The sequence below is a fragment of the Apodemus sylvaticus genome, chromosome 2 (genome assembly GCF_947179515.1).
Source record: "Apodemus sylvaticus chromosome 2, mApoSyl1.1, whole genome shotgun sequence".
In the NCBI taxonomy this organism is placed as follows: Eukaryota; Metazoa; Chordata; class Mammalia; order Rodentia; family Muridae; genus Apodemus; species Apodemus sylvaticus.
The window spans coordinates 81621270-81632495 of record NC_067473.1 but is presented as its reverse complement, the minus strand read 5'-3'; the positions used below and the strand labels follow the sequence as shown (position 1 = coordinate 81632495).

Sequence of the window (11226 nt, the reverse complement as noted above, 5' to 3'; positions counted from 1 at the left end):
CCTTGAAAAAAAACTGAGCCTAAGACCACCACCTGTTCAGCACCATGCAGATCAAGCCAGGTTCCCAAGGTGGGGATTGAGCTGGAAACTAGAGGAACCCCAGCCCCACGAAGAAGTGAGCCTGAGATAGATCACCCATGCATGGGGCCACTTATGCAGGCCTGGGCAAGGACTAAGCCCTAGATGAACCACCACCAGATTGGTGCCATTGGGTCCTGGATAGGAAGCTAGCCTAAGATGGTGGTCACCAGTCCAGTACCATGTGGGTTTGTGGAGGGGGATAGCAAGCCATGCCCCAGATGATCCCTGCCCAGTGCCATAATGTGCAAGTGTGGTATAGCATTCCTGAGACCATTCCTGAGACAACCCCAAACACTCTGAAACCTTGGGCACCATTAAGAGGAATAAGTGGTGGAGAAATGGAAGAGAAAGAGAAACAGAAGGATGTGGGCAATATGAAGGGGGACAGAACTGGAGATTCAAGGATACTAAGAAACAGCCTGATATGAGCAGCTGATGATCTCACCTGGGACCTTGGTGTGGTCCTGGCCTATTCTTCCATTGGGGCTCATGCCTGGGTCCCCAGCTCTGTAGCAGCTGGGTTCTGCTACCACCAAAGGCCAGGTAAACATCCTCAGTCTGGGTTGCCACTGGGGACATGTTGATTTCTGAGGGCTGTGCAGAACTGGTGCCATCCCTCACCTGGGCATCATGGGATAACTAGGTCTGGGGTTGTGAGAGCAGGAGAGCTGCCTCTGCCCCTCAGCTGCAGTACTTGGGAGAATAGACCTTGTACCTCATTTGGGCATCATAGCAGAGCTGACCCTGGTGGCAGGTGTGGGGGTGGCGGTGGGTGGGTGTTAACTTAGAGGGTATGAGTATGGGAGAGGCAGCCCTGCCACTTGTCTGCCATTTTGTCACACGGGCTAGGGAGAGATGAACCCCCCTGTTCCTTGCCACCTATGGCAGGCAAGAAAGCTGGCACCAAGATCATCAGAGCAGAAGAGCTATTCCTAACCCTCACTTGCTACAGCACTTGTGACAGTGGGCCTTGCACCTCACTTGGGCAGCAGGGTAGATCTGCCCCTGGTTAGTGAGTCAGTCCTGAGGGCAAAAGAGGGGAAGAGCTTGATGCTGATCAGCTCTGATACCTCTTAGGAGTAGATCTAGAGCTTTGAATTAGTCCATGCCCACATCTACCCCATCAATGAACTGCTGTACTACATGAAGCAGCCAGTCCTACATATCCGAAACTACAGGATCTTCATGACACAGGGCAGCAACAGGATATTCAAGAGAAGTTTCAGTGAAATTCCAATACTGAGCAGCAGAACCTAGAGGCCTAATACCAGACCAAGGAGTCATTGCAATGAATATTTGCAAGCAAAAAAGAGCAGACCAAAGGATATACTGTGGGACACACTGTGACACACTACAGCTTCCACAATGAATTTTTTCTCTGTCTGAGGGGGAAGTTGCAAGGATGAAGGATGGGTGTGAGGGGAGAGGGAGATAAACAGGATTAGGGTGCAAGATGTGAAATTCACAAAGAACCAATAAAAAGTTTTAAAAAATGTTTGTGTGATGTGTGTGCGATGTGTGTGTGTGTGTGTGTGAGACATAAACATATAAAGGGGACTATTTAGGGGAAGTAAGAGGACTAAAGTAAGGAGAGAACAAGAGAAGGTAATTGTGGCAATGAAGTCAAATAACCAGTGTTTTTCTCATATGTAGAATTTAGATCTAAGATGCAGACATAGGCGGAGTCTAACATTGCTTGGGTCTCAGACTGTCAGACTTTTGCCAGCACCCAGAGCATGGGCAGCTCTGTGGGTCGTCTGTGTGCCAACCCTGTCAAGGGTCGTTTGCCCTGCAGAGTGATCAGCACTTGGAAAAGGTCCTGAGGCATCTGCCATCTTCACTACCTGACTAAGCAGATGGGCAGCACCAGGTTCACAGAGACAACCAGAGTATAACATTGCTTGGGGCAAGACACACCAGGGCTCCAACAGCACCCAAGAGGAGGGTAGCACATCAGCAATCTGTGCCAGGGGAAACCCAGTCATCCAGTGGTGCAGAAATAGCTTTACAGGCTCACAGGAGGTTCAAGCACCAGTCAGTGACAAGACCAACTAATGCCAGAGATAACCAGATGGCAAAAGGCAAATGTAGGAACATTACTAATAGAAATCAAGGCAATATGGCAACATCTGAACCCAATTCTCCAACAACAGCAAGTTCTGAATACCCCAACACACCAGAAAAACAAGATTTGGATTTAAAATCACTGGTCATGATGCTGTTAGAGGAACACAAGAAGGACATAAATAAATCTCTTAAAGAAATACAGGAGAAAATGGATCAAAAGGTAGAAACCCTTATAAGGGAAACACAAAAATCATTTAAAGAAATTCAGGAGAATATGGGTCAATGGATAGAAGCCAATAAAGAGGAAATGCAAAAATCACTTAAAGAAATACAGGAGAACTTGTAAATAAAAAATATATTGATTAAAAAAAGAAATGCAAATGAAGATTATATTCAATAAAAAAAGAATTGATGGTGACTAAAAATAAATAGGCAGAAGTCATGAAAGAGGAAACACAAAAATCTCTTAAATAATTACAGGAAAACACGAACAAAACAAGTGAAAGAACTGAGCAAAACCATCCAGGATCTAAAAACAGAAGTAGAAACAACTAAGAAATCACAAAGGGAGACAATTTTGGAGATAGAAAACCTTGGGAAAAAATCAGGGCCCATAGATGCAAATACCAACAACAGAATACAAGAGATAGAAAAAAGAATCTCAGATGCTGAAGATACCATAGAAACCATTGACTCAACAGTCAAAGAAAATGCAAAATGCAAAAAGCTTGTAACCCAAAACATCCACGAAATCCAGGGACAATGAGAAGAGCAAACCTAAGGATTATAGGTATAGATGAGAGTGAAGATTTACAACTTAAAGGGCCAGCAAATATCTTCAACAAAATTATGGAAGAAAACTTCCCTAACTTAAAGAGAGTGATGCCCATGAATATACAAGAAGCCTACAGAACTCCAAACAGACTGGACCAGAACAGAAATACCTCATCAAAACCCCAAATGTACTAAACAAAGAAAGAATATTAAAGGCAGTAAGAGAAAAAGGCCAAGTTACATATAAAGGAAAACCTACCAGAATTACACCAGACTTCTCACCAGAGACCATGAAAGCTAGAAGATCCTGGGAAGATCTCATGCAGACTCTAAGAGAACACAAATGCCAGCCAAGACTACTATACCCAGCAAAACTCTCAGAAACCAAGATATTCCATGACAAAACCAAGTTTACCCAATATCTTTCCATAAACCCAGCCCTACAAAGGATAATAGGAGGAAAACACCAATACAAGGAGGGAAACTTCACCCTGGTAAAAGCAAGATAGTAACCTTTGATCAAACCCAAAAGAAGATAACCACTAAAATATAAAAATAACATCAGAAATTACAGGAAGTAATAATCACTATTCCTTAATATCTCTTAACATCAATGGACTCAATTCCCCAATAAAAAGACAAACAGACTGGATACTTAAACAGGACCCTACATTTTGCTGCATACAGGAAACACACCTCAGTGTCAAAGACAAACACTACCCTAGAGTAAAAGGCTGGAAGACAATTTTACAAGCAAATGGTCTCAGGAAAAAAGCCAGAGTAGCCATTCTAATATCAGATAAAATTGACTTTCAACCTAAAGTCATCAAGAGAGACATAGAAGGACACTTTTTGCTGGTCAAAGGAAAAATCCACCAAGAATAACTCTCAATTCTGAACATCTGTGCTCCAAATGCAAGGCCACTCTCATTTGTAAAAGAAACTTTACTAAAGCTCAAGGCACACATTGCACCTAACACAATAATTGTGGGTGACTTCAACACCCCACTATCCTCAATGGACCGATCAGGAAAACAGAAACTAAACAGGTACAAGGGAAATGAAGCTTTGGACCAATTGGATTTAACAGATATATAGACATTTCATCTTAAAGCAAAAGAATATACCTTTTTCTCAGCACCTCATGGTACCTTCTCCAAAATTGACCATATAATTGGTCACAAGACAGACCTCAACAAATATAAGAAGATCAAACTCATCCCATGCCTCCTATCAGATCACTATGGAGTTAGAGTGGTCTTCAATAGCAACAAAAGCAACAGACAGCCCACATAACACATGGAAGCTGAACAATACTCTACTCAATGATACCTTGACCAAAGAAGAAATAAAGAAAGAAATCCAAAGACTTTTTAGAATTTAATGAAAATGAAGACACAACATACCCAAATCTATGGGACACAATGAAGACAGTGCTAAGAGGAAAATTCATAGCCCTGAGTGCTTCCAAAAAGAAACTGGAGAGAGCATACACTATCAGATTAATGGCACACCTGAAAGCCTGGAACAAAAAGAAGCTAATTCACCCAGGAGGATTAGAAGACAGGAAATCATCAAAGTCAGGGCTAAAATCAATCAAGTCGAAACAAAGAGAACCATACAAAGAATCAACAAAACCAGGAGCTGGTTCTTTGAGAAAATCAACAAGATAGACAAACCCTTAACCAGACTAAACAAAGGGCACAGAGACAGTATCCAAATTAACAAAATTAGAGATTAAAAGGTAGATATAACAACAGAAACTGAGGAAATTAAAAAAAATCATCAGATCCTACTACAAAAGCCTATACTCAACACAATTGGAGATTCTGGAGGAAATGGACAATTTCTTAAACAGAGACAAAAATATTAACATTAAATCAGGATCAAATAAATCATCTAAACTGTCCCAAAACCCCTAAATAAATAGAAGGCTTCACAGAAAGTCTTCCGACCAAAAAAAAGGACAGGGCCAGATGATTTTAGTGCAGAATTCTATCAGAACTTCAAAAAAGACGTAAAACCAATATTCTTCAAACTATTCCACAAAATGTAAACAGAAGGAACACTCCCCAACTCCTTCTATGAAGCCACAATTACACTGATACCAAAACCACACAAAGATCCAACAAAGAAAGAGAATGTCAGACCAATTTCCCTTATGAACATTGATACAAAAATACTCAATAAAATTCTTGCCAACCGAATCTAAGAACACATCAAAACGATATCCACCATGATTAAGTAGGCTTCATCCCAGGGATGGTTCAATATAAGGAAATCCATCAGTGCAATCCACTACATAAACAAACTGAAAGGAAAAAAAACCACATGGGCATTTCATTAGATGCTGAAAAAGCATTTGACAAAATTCAGCATCCTTTTATGCTAAAAGTCTTGGAAAGAACAGGAATTCAAGGCCCATACCTAAACATATTAGAAATAATATTCAGCAAATTGGTAGCCAACATCAAACTAAATGGAGAGAAACTTGAAGCAATCCCATTAAAATCAGGGACTAGACAAGGCTGTCCCCTTTCTCTCTATCTTTTCAATATAGTACTTGAAGTACTAGCTAGAGCATTATTTGACATAATGAGGACAAAGGGATAGCAACTGGAAAGGAAGAAGTCAAACTATCACTAGTTGCAGATGATATGATAGTATACTTAAGTGACCCAAAAAACTCCACCAGAGAACTCCTACAGCTGATAAACAACTTCAGCAAGGTGGCTGGTTATAAAATCAACTCAAGAAAATCACTAGCCTTTCTATCCTCAAAGGAAAAGCAGGCTGAGAAAGAAATTAGGGAAATGACACCCTTCACAATAGCCACAAACAATATAAATTATCTTGGTGTGATTCTAACCAAACAAGTGAAATATCTGTATGATGTCAGGTCTGTGAAGAAGAAAATTGAAGAAAACCTCAGAAAATGGAAAAATCTTCTATGCTCATGGATTGTGGCAAGATTAATATAGTAAAAATGGCCATCTTGACAAAAGCAATGACCTGATTCAATGCAATTGCCATCAGAATCCCAACTCAGTTCTTCATAGAGTTAGAGCAATTCTCAAATTCTTATGGAATAACATAAAACCCAGGATAGCTAAAACTATTCTCAACAGTAAAAGAACTTCTGGGGGAATCAGTATCCCAGACCTCAAGCAATACTACAGAGCAATAGTGTTAAAAACTGCGTGGTATTTGTACAGTGACAGGCAGGTGGATCAATGGAATAGGATTGAAGACCCATATACCTATGGTTACTTGATCTTTGACAAATGAGCTGAAATCATCCAGTGGAAAAAAGATAGCCTTTTCAACAAATGGTGCTGGTTCAATTGGAAGTCAGCATGTAGAAGCATGTGAATTTATCCATTCTTATCTCCTTGTACTAAGCTCAAGTCCAAGTGGATCAGGGACTTCCACATAAAGCCAGACACACTGAAACTAATAGAAAAGTAACTGAGGAAGACCTGTACAGGGAAAAGTTCCTGAACAGAACACCAATAGCTTATGCTCCAAGATCAAGAATTGACAAATGGGACTTCATAAAATTACAAAGTTTCTGTAAAGCAAGGGACACCGTCAAAAGGACAAATTGGCAACCAACAAATTGGGAAAAGATCTTCACCAACCCTACATCCGACAGAAGGCTAATATCCAATATATACAAAGAACTCAAGAAGTAAGACCCCAGAGAACCAAATAACCCTATTAAACAATGGGGTACAGAGCTAAACAAGGAATTTTCACCTGAAGAACTTCAGATGGCAGAGAAGTACCTTAAGAAATGTTCAACATCATTAGTCATTAGGGAAATGCAAATCAAAACAACCCTGAGATCTCACCTCACATCAGTCAAAATGGGTAAGATTAAAAACTCAGGAGACTGCAGGTCTTGGTGAGGATATGGAGAACGAGGAACACTCCTCCACCGCTGTTGGATTGCAAGCTGGTTCAACCACTCTTGAAATCAGTGTGGTGGTTCCTCAGAAAACTGGACAGGACACTTCTGGAGGACCCAGCTATACCACTCCTGGGCATATACCCAGAGGATTTCCTGGCATGCAATAAGGACACATGTTCCACTATGTTCCTAGCAGCCTTTTTTATAATAGCCAGAAGCTGGAAAGAACCCAGATGTCCCTCAATGGAGGAAGGGATACAGAAAAGGTGGTATATTTACACAATGGAATACTACTCAGCAATTAAAAGCAATGAATTCATGAAATTCATAAGCAAATGGTTGGAACTGGAAAATATCATACTGAGTGAGGTAACTCTTTCACAAAAGAACACACATGGAATTCAGTCATTGATAAGTGGACATTAGCCCAGAATCTCAGAATACCCAAACACAACTCACATATCAAATCATTCCAAGAAGAAGGAAGGAGATGGCCTGGGTCCTGGAAAGGCTTGATGGAACATTGTAGGGGATTGTCAGTACAGAGGAGTGGGAGGGGGTTGATTGGGGAACTGGAGGAGGGAACAGGACTTATGGGACTTAGGGGGAGGGGGGAACCACAAAAGGGAAAACCATTTGGAATATAAACAAAGAATATAGAAAACAAACAAAAAAAAAAAAACCCAAACCAAACCAAAAGAATCTAGATTTAATATATTTATCTTCTATCTATCTATCTATCTATCTATCTATCTATCTATCTATCTATCTATCTATCTATCTATCTGTCTGTCTGTCTGTCTGTCTGTCTGTCTGTCTGTCTGTCTATCTATCTATCTATCTATCATCTATCTATCGATCATCTATGTATCTATATATGTATGTATGTATGTATGTATGCCTCTCTCTCTCTCTCTCTCTCTCTCTCTCTCTCTCTCTCTCTCTCTCTCTCTCCCTATCCAATCAGGTGTGGTTGCTCACATTTGTAATCCCAGTACTCAGGATTTCACTGGGAGGATTAAGAGTTTAATGCTTGCTTGGATGTCTTAGTGAATCTGAAGCCAATTTGACTAACATAACAATTTGATGCCAGCATGGAATTCATTAGTTTTTGTGGTAGTTTGAATGAAAATGGTCCCCATAGGCTCACATACTTGAATACTTGGTTTCTAGTTGCTGGAACTGTTTGGGAAAGATTAGGAGGCATGGTTCTGTTTGAGAAGGCATAGCCTTGATGAAGGAGGTGTGTCCTTGTTAGAGAAGGTATTGTTGCAAGCAGTGTATTATGAAGTTTCAAAAGACTCCTGCTGCTCTCAGCTCTCTCTCTCTCCCTCCCTCCCTCCCTCCCTCTCTCTCCCTCCCCCCCCCTCTCCCTCTCCTTCCATGTTGTAGATCAAGATGTCAGTTCTCAGCTGCTTTCTCACTCTACCATCTTAGAACCTAACCCTCTGAAACCATAAGCCCAATTAAATGCCATTTTTAATATAGTGTCTGTAATGGTGTTTTATCACAGAAATCGAAAAGTAACTAAGATGTATCTTGTTTCAAAAAGGAAAAACACAACAACAGTGGGGTTGGATGCTTTGCCATGCTACTGTGCTTGAGAAACACAGGAATTCAAACAATGCCGAAGCAAAATGAACAAGGACGAGTGAGTCAGGGGATGCCATCAGAGAGGAGTCATCATAGAGCTTGCTTCTGTGTTTTTGTTATTTGTGTATGTATGGTTTCAAAGCTGATCACTCTGCATTGGTCAGTCAGTGAGGGAGGTTCCCAGCATGGCGTCTTCATACATGTGCATAATTTTAACTTGTTCTCCTCATACTATCTTCTCTCCCATGATTCTCTCTTCCTCTAGCTGATTCCATTTCTTCCTTTTTACTCCAAACTTTAGCTGTTTTGTTTGTTTGTTTGTTTTTTAGTATCTGTTACACTCTGTTTTATTTGTGCTTCATATTTGAAAATTAAAAGTTTAAAGAAAAAATATCTCCCAGGAGCTTATCATCCAAAATAACTTGATTGAATTGCTGGCCTTCTGAGATTTTATTTCATATATATGGGAACAAAAACATTGTGATTTAAAATCTTTAAATACATGAGATTGGTGATTTAGTTTACAGGTAGAGTGCTTACTTAGAAAGCAGAAGTTCCTCAGCTCCCCCTGCCACAAAACAAAAACAAAAACAAACAATAACAACAACTAAAAGCAGAACAAAAACATGCAAGGTAATAAGTTTTAACTATATGTTACAAAACTTAAATTGCACTGTACACCCGTTCCTTCATGGAAGGTGCCATTTTAAAGCAATAATCATTTTCTAAAATCATTAACACAAGTTTTATGTTTATATTTTAATGCCCTTTATATGACCATGGCATACTTTATTTAATAAATGTTCTAACATTCAGGTAAAAATAAATTCACGTTCTTTTCAGCCATTTGTAAACTATTAGTAAGATAATGTTGAACTATTTTAAAGGTAAATACAACATATTCAATTATCGAAACTTTGTTCATTTTTATTTTAGTTGATTACAACAGAATTTATTCTTTCTTAGTAATTATGTGTTGCTACCGGAAGTGGGTTAGCCCTACTGTTGGTCCTTGTTGGGAATTCTTTCCTTCTTTCTTTCCTTCCTTCTTTCTTTCTTCCTTTCCTTTCCTTTCCTTTCCTTTCCTTTCCTTTCCTTTCCTTTCCTTTCCTTTCCTTTCCTTTCCTTTCCTTTCCTTTTTTTTTTTTTTTTGTGACCATAGTTTCTTTATGGGATACAGGGGCCACAAGGCTGAGCCTGTCACCGGTACAGGTAGTCTGCCTGGATGTTGGCTATCTCGGCCTCCCACTCGTCTCCATTGTTGTGTAGCTTCTCCTTATTGTACAGAAACTCCTCCTGCGTCTCTGTAGAGAACTCAAAGTTGGGGCCCTCCACAATGGCATCAACAGGACAGGCTTCCTGGTAGAAACCACAGTAGATACACTTGGTCATGTCAATGTCATAGTGTGTTGTCCAGCGGCTGCCATAGGCTCTTGCCTCAGTCTCAATGGTGATGGCCTGTGCAGGACAGATGGCCTCAAAGAGCTTGAAGGCGATGCAAAGCTCCTCCAGAGATGTGTAGCAGCGCAGTGCATGCTCTTCACGAAGTGTGGACTAAGTGGGCCCTTCTCAAAGGGGTAGTTGATAGTGGCAGGCTCCCAAAAGAGGTAACTTAGGGTCATGCCCAGTCCGTCGAAGAGTTCTGTCCACATCAGAATCCAAGCTGCAGTGTCAGTCGAGGACTTCATGTCCGTCTCAGACTCCTCTTCCTTCTTCATATTCACACATTGTATGTTGTCACCACTGAACTGCTGAAAGGCTTTGGCCATTAAGATGTCCTTTGCACAGTCCTGGACCAAGGCCCGTGACAGCATTGATGAGTTCAGGCGATACATTTTGAAGTATGGGCGCTCCTTCCCTGGCCCTGGGAACGTTCTTTTTATACAAGCATGAACTAAAGGCTATTTGTACTTCTACATGTAGTATGTATTTGTACTTTTTCATGTAGCGTGTGTGTGGAAATGCTGTTTTTCTGATTCAAAATGTTAGATTCCCACACCCCATTTTTCTTTCTGAAATGACAGGATCTGAGACTCCACTCCACCTTGGTATTTTCTAAAGATCCCAGTCTGTGAAACAAATTCTAAAGACCTGGCCTTTCCCCCTAATTAAGCTGTGGAGCCAACAGAAAATGTGAACATGTTTATAGTAGCTAAAACCGCAGGACCAGAGGTTCCCATGCTGCCACATCTCTCTGACACTTGTTAAAGGCTTCTTACACACCAGGCTCTTTTTAAAATAAAGTTGTTTTAATTCTAACTCTAGTCCCACAATTTAGGCACAATAGTTCAATTCCACATCAGCACAAGAGGCTGAATCAACTCTCCAGGGTACATGGAGCTACAGAGTGTGTGGATTTTTCATTATACAACATTGTTTTCAGGCCAAGACTGCTACTCAAGTATTTTGAGGGCTTTTAAAATGGGCATTCAGTGGCAAAGAACACTTACACATAGACCAGGTGTGGTGACTGACTGCTCAGCCTCATTCTGTGGTGGCTGGGGACCAGGCTCACTGATTTTTGGTTGCATACTTAAATTATGGACAGCACATTTCTTCAGGGCACACAGAACATTCACATGTACAAAAGACTCCCCTGAAAGTGCTAGAGCATGGCCTATATCATTCTTGAGGTATGATCATGCTCTATAGACAAAAATAAACTTTGGAGCCGGAACTATGATAATAGTCTATTGAGGCCAAACGTGAAAATGCTCAAAAACTAATAATTAAAAATAATGATTTTGTTATTATTTTTCATCCTTATTGCTTTAAATTGAGGCTTGACTCTAAGTGTG

The 11226-nt window shown here is 40.5% G+C and overlaps 1 pseudogene; it reads right to left on the bottom strand.

The window, feature by feature from the left end:
* Positions 1–9628: 9628 nt before the first annotated feature.
* LOC127677927 (NADH dehydrogenase [ubiquinone] iron-sulfur protein 8, mitochondrial-like) lies at positions 9629–10263 on the bottom strand (annotated as a pseudogene).
* Between the last annotated feature and the right edge of the window lie 963 nt (positions 10264–11226).